We start from the raw sequence: 6063 nt of genomic DNA, 5'->3' as shown, positions 1-6063 counted from the left end.
GGGATTTGTGAAGTGGCCGCAATGCTCTGCAGGAACATCTCAGCACCTGGCATGTGGACAGCTTCCAGCCTCAGCTTTGCGGGGGGGTGGGGGGTGGGTGGGGTGGGGGTGGGGTGGGGGTGTGTGCGGGGGCGGGGTGAGGGTGTTGGGGGGAGGGGCACATCAGCCCCTGTGTGTCCCCTTTTCAGAGGCTCAGGCCATCCCCACTCTGCCACCTGTAGACTCACCTTTTTTGGTTTCATGTCTGTGACGTCTGCTTGTTTGTTTTCTCCAGTGGCCGTCACACCCCACATTCTTTGCCTCTGTCCCGTGTCCCATGTTCCTTTCTCTACTCCATCCCACCTCTCCCCTGCCCCCATCCCCATCTCCATCTCCTCTCCGCTCTTCTCCTGTTCCTTCTGGGCTGTGCCTCCTCCGTTCTCCCTGGTTTCTGTCCGCCTGTCCCTTGTAACCTCTCCTTTCTAAGATGTGTCCTCTTTTTGCCTGACTCAGATCCGGTTTGTAGTAAGAAGAGGGCAGCCTCTCCACCCTTACACGCTTTAGGGAGCAAGCTTCAAAGACAGAACAAGGTGCAGTTTTTATCCTCCCTTCCTAGCTCCACCCACAGCCTTACCCCACCCGCTCTGGACTGCCTAGTGCCCTCAGCAACCCTGCTGGCACACACTTCTGAAGCCCTGGGACGCCCTCCGTGGGGAGAGAAGCGGAATTCTGCCTCAGAGGCTGGTTGCTGGTGGCTGGGTTCACAGGTCTGGCTCACACCATACCCGCAGCTCCAACACTGTTCTGAGCTGTTCTGGTTGAGTGGCTTTCTCACTGTGGGTCCTGAGATGCAGAGTGAGGCGGTCAGTTTGTCCTGCGGAACCTCTATCTAGCGACTCAGTGGGGCTGCTCATCAGGGTCCCTGCAGCTCTTAGAACTCTCCTTACCTGGAGCAAGAGGCTAAGCAGCCACACAAATGAAACTTGTGCTCTCTGGAAGGAGAAAATGGTCTTTTTTATTTACTTACTTAGTTTTTATGCTAAGAGTCAAGCCCAGAGGCCTTGTGCTTACCAGCTGGCCAGTGCTTTGCCTCTGAGCCACACCTCCAGTGCTTGGTCTTATCTGTTTTTTTGGGTTTTGTTTGTTTGTTTGTTTGTTTCAGATTTATTTTTATTATTTTATGTGCCCGAGTGTCTTCTGTGCGTGTTTGTCAGTACTGTGTGTGTGCCTGGTGTTTGAGGAAGTCAGAAGAGGGGGAAAGGTCTCCTGGGACTGGAGTTGCAGATGGTTGAAAGCTACCAGGTAGATGCCAGGATTTGAACCTGGGTCCTTGAGAGGGACACTTGTGCTCTTCTGAGCTCTTCTTCTTTTGTTTTAAAGCAGGATCTTACTACATAGCGTAGCCTGGCCTTGAGCTCTCCACATAGCTTATTATCAAACTTACTTTCCTACCTCGGCCTCCCAAGTGCTGGAATTAAAGACATATACTTCCATTTCTAGCAAGACTCTCTGCTCTTTTTTGTTTGGTTGTTTGGTTTTTCGAGACAGGGTTTCTCTGTGTTGCCCTGGCTGTCCTGGAACTCACTCTGTAGACCAGGCTGGCCTCGAACTCAGAAATCCACCTCCCTCTACCTCCCAAGTGCTGGGATTAAAGGCGTGCACCACCACTGCCTGGCCAGTCTTTGCTCTTATGTCTACCCTATTATACATCCAACCTATAAAGTAAATTCTGTTACTATACCTACATAAGCTCGGAGAGGTTGAGTAACTTGCCCCAAATCACACAGTTTGAATGTGGTGTGACTGGAATTCAAGTCCAGTTTTTTGGCTGTGCAGCAGGGATGATCAGCTGTGAGACTGCCATCGTACACTGCTTTTCCAGGAAGGCCCTGCGGAGCCAGCACCTCTCCAGTTCATGATCCCTGGCTAGAGCATTTGCTCTGTGGGTCTCTGTGGCACCTTGCTGGAAACGGGGGGTGTTGAGAACTGACTTTGGGTTTTCTGCTTTCACGTTTTTTACGTCCTCTGGGTTGTCTTGGGAGGTCTGGGAGAGGGAGAATTCCCAGGTGGCATAGTTAGGAAGTCAAAATGATGACGGGGTCAGCTTTCCTATATGCCCGTCCTGGAGACGCCTAAGTCAAAGAAGTGACTGGCGAGTGGGAGATTGATTTTCACAGTGTACGTCTGAGTCATTGAGGAAGCAGCTGAGCAGCTTCAGCTTGCGAGCGCCTGCCTGCTTGTTCCGGCTGCTGACCTGTATGGTACTGGTGGCAGCTCTGCAAGGTCTGCAGGGTCCTGCAGAGTAGGACACCAAGGTCAGAGGGAGAATGTGCCTGGCAAGGTTGCAAGGAGAGGGGGCTGGGGGTGGGGCCTGGCGGAGCGGGACGGGGCTGGGGGCCAGTGTAGACAGCACTCTGATGCTCTGTCTATGCCAGAGGAGGAGGAAGTCCACAGTCCAAATAGCCAATGTTAGATCATTCCTGGCTGGACAGAGTGGTAACACCTTTAATTCCAGCACGTGGGAGGCAGAGAGACCAGCCTGGTTCACATAGTGAGTTTCAGGACAGCCAGAGCTGTATAGTGAGAGCCTATTGTCGTCTTCTTCTTCTTCTTCTTCTTCTTCTTCTTCTTCTTCTTCTTCTTCTTCTTCTTCTTCTTCTTCTTCTTCTTCTTCTTCTTCTTCTGATTTATTAGTTTATTTCATGTATAGGAATACACTGTAGATGTCTTTCAGACACACCAGAAGAGGACATCAGATCCCATTACTGATGGTTGTGAGCCACCATGTGGTTGCTGGGAATTGAACTCAGGACCTCTGGAAGAGCAGTTAGTGCCATAAACTGCTAAGCCATCTCTCCAGCCCTGAGAACCTGTCTTCAAAACAAAACAAAAAAACAAACAAGAAAATTTCATCTCTGGAGGTCAAGTTTGATGGGTCAATGAGAAAAGACTGGGCTTTGAAGCCCCGGGGGCTTGAGATGCTACTCCGCTGGTCCTCTCCTCCATGTCAACCAGGCATACTTGGGATGTCTGTAGTCTCAGCTCTTAGGGGACAGGCAGGAGGAGCAGAAATTTAAGGTCATCCTCAGCTCACAGGTTTGAAGATGGCCTCAGATACATTAGACTCATTAAAATAAAGAACTTAACAAAGCTCTGCAGCTCAAGGTGGATGTGAAGCTTGCCCTCCCTGGGACAGCACACTCTGACCTGTCTCTCTGCAGCCAGGCTGTGTGAGGACAGAGACAGCCCCGCAGCACCGTGGCTCTTGCTCAGAGGCAAGAGATGCCAATGTGGAAGACATGTGCCAGGAAGTTTCTAAAGCCTGTGCTTCAACCCTGAGCTAAGTGCTTAGGTTGGAAAACTTAAGGAGACCCAGGTGGACCTGTACCAGGGACCTGGTCACACCAGAGTTCCAGCGTCGTCAGCACTTGAGCTACCACTGTGAGCTGTTAGCAGCAGAGGAAGGGAGAGGCAGAGCAGCCATTGAGGGCTTGGCTGTCTGTGAGGGGCAGTTGGTGGAAACCATTACTGGTGTGTGAAGGGCGGTTAGGATCTGGTAAGGAGTCTACCAGAGAGTCCCATTTGCAACTCTCATTTTTTTCTTGTTACTGCTTTGAGACAAGTCTCACTCTAGAGCCCAGGAGGGCCTGAAACTTGGCATCCACCTGTTCCAGCCTCTTTACTGCTAAGATGATAGGCATGAGACACCACACTTGGCTTAGTTTAAAAACTAAAATCCCTGGTCTGAGAACATGGCTTGGCGAACCTGATGACCTACATTTGATCCCAAGAAATCCTTACAAAGCTGAACGCAGAGGCTGGGATGTGGTGGCGGGAACCTGTGCTCCCAGCTCTTCTGCAGCCAAGTGGGAGGGAGGCTGAGACAGGAAGATCCGCAGGCAGCTCTCAAGCCAGCCTGCATGGAGTTAGATGCATAGCAGCAGGAACGAGAGAGACCCCCACCTCAGTGAGATCTGAGGCAGGAACAGCGGACTCCCAAAGATTCTCTGACTACAGGTGCCCACCCAGGGCCAGAGTCACTCGTGCACACACATAACCAAAACACGTTCCTAAGGATCCCACTTCGATATTGTTTGTTGGTGACAAGTCCCAGGCTCCTTCAGATGACCTGGATTAGAATCTCCAAAGTGGTCCTAGGGATGTCCCTCCTGAGTCAATTGTCCCTCAAGCAGAAGTTCCTTTGCATCTGGTCTCAGCTAACCATCCAGACCCTGTAAGCGACCACTCTGCTAAGTCCACATTACATCATTTAGATGCCATTGTGATGCAGAGAGCCAGCTGGGTTAATGGTTAAGTCACTGGCCGAGCATTGGCTGGGAGTGCAGCTCAGTGGGAGAGTGCTTTCTGCCACCCTTGAGGTTCTCAGTCCCTCAGCATTGCAAGAGCAGCCGCTGCCAAATACAGAGCCAGAATCTGAAATTCCACAGCCTGACTCTGGAAAGCCACACTGCCTGTCTTGAGAGCTTCCTCGTGTCCCATGTTGTCTCCTCCTTGGTACCGTGGGTCTTGCTCACTAGCTAAGCATCCTGAGACCTAGGCAATGGCATATAGTGGAGTCCATGGTGCCTGTGTCTTCTGACGCTTCCCAGGTCACGAGCCTGTGAGAGCAGAAGCTGAGAGACCCAACATTTGGGCATGAGTGGGCGTGAGTGAATGGATGGTGGGATATCCCACTTGAAACACTCCTACAAAATCGGCCTGTGAGCAAGGCTGTAGTGCATTTTCTTAGCTAGTGATGGATATAAGCCCAGCTCACAATGGGTGGTGCCATCCTTGAACTGGTGGTCCTGAGTTCTATAAAGAGGCAGGCTAAACAAGCCTGGAGGCGGGCAGGGGACAAGCCAGTGAGCAGTACTCCTCCATGGCCTCTGCATCAACTGCAGCCTCCGGGTTCTGGCCCTGACTTCCCTCAGCAAGGCAGCATGTCCTGAGACCCAGCTGAAATACACTCCAGCTTGTTTATCATTAGGGTGTTTGGTCACAGCAATAGAACCCCTTGAAGCAATGCTGGGGTTATAGGCTTATACGCTCATCCTCCAACACTCTGTGTGTGTGTGTCTAAGGATGGGATGTAAGACCTCATGCACACTAGATAAGTATTCTACCACTGAGCTGCCCTAACCACCCTTCCATCTTGCATACTTTCTGGATAATAAGACCACCTGAGATCCAGCAAAATACATCCTCTGAGTATTTCTTTCTCTTCTCCTTCCTCCCTCTTCTCAATCCCCCTCCCCCTCCTCCTCCACTTATTCTCTCTCTGCCTCCCCTACCCCCAACTACTGGAGATGACCCTTGGGCCTTGCACATCCTAGACAAGCTCTTTTCCCCAGATCTGAGAATTTTTAATGAACATCAATTTCTTGCCTTACTCAGCAGATCTTTGGTGACAACAGGCAGATGCATCCAAATGTCTGCAGTGACTGTAACACTTGCTTCCCCCTGAGGTCAGACCAAGCCAAAGCTGAATGCCAGCACTGCCGCCTCTGCTCAGGCTGCAGAGGCAACCTCTCCTCTCTGAATCTGAGTTTCTGCCTTTTTCTCGTAGAGAAATAATAGTTCCAGTGGAAACCATTGGTGTTACTGGGGTTTGGGGAGAAAACTCTAAACAAAACGGGTGGTAAGTGGGTGTCTATGATGTCTGCACCCTAGAGGAGTGCCTGGCTCCTCCTCCTGAGACCATGATGGTGTCAGAAGGAGAGATAGGGTCCTAGTGAGTGTGTGGAAGATCCAGATTTGGGGCTCAGGCCATCCTGACCTCTGAGGCTGTAAGTGTTCCTTGCCCAGCCTGGGGTAATATTAAAGAGCCTTTTAGCATATCTCAGACTAGAGTCAGCCTTGGACAGGGGGCGGTCCCAGCTATGTGGGGATAGAGAGATGGTGTTGGGGTGGCTGTCCTAAGCTCTCAGTAAGCACTATGGGTGAAGTGCACTCCTGCCACCATGCCCTTCAGATGAGCAAAACTGCAGGATCATATAGGTTCTTGTTCAAGAGAGCCAAGATGCCAAACTGTCCAAAGTATGTGTGTTTGTGTGTGTGTGTGTGTGTGTGTGTGTGTGTGTG

Source organism: Mus pahari, chromosome 13, assembly GCF_900095145.1.
Source record: "Mus pahari chromosome 13, PAHARI_EIJ_v1.1, whole genome shotgun sequence".
NCBI lineage: Eukaryota > Metazoa > Chordata > Mammalia > Rodentia > Muridae > Mus > Mus pahari.
The sequence above is the reverse complement of the archived record's forward strand: the minus strand, read 5'-3'. Positions refer to the sequence as shown.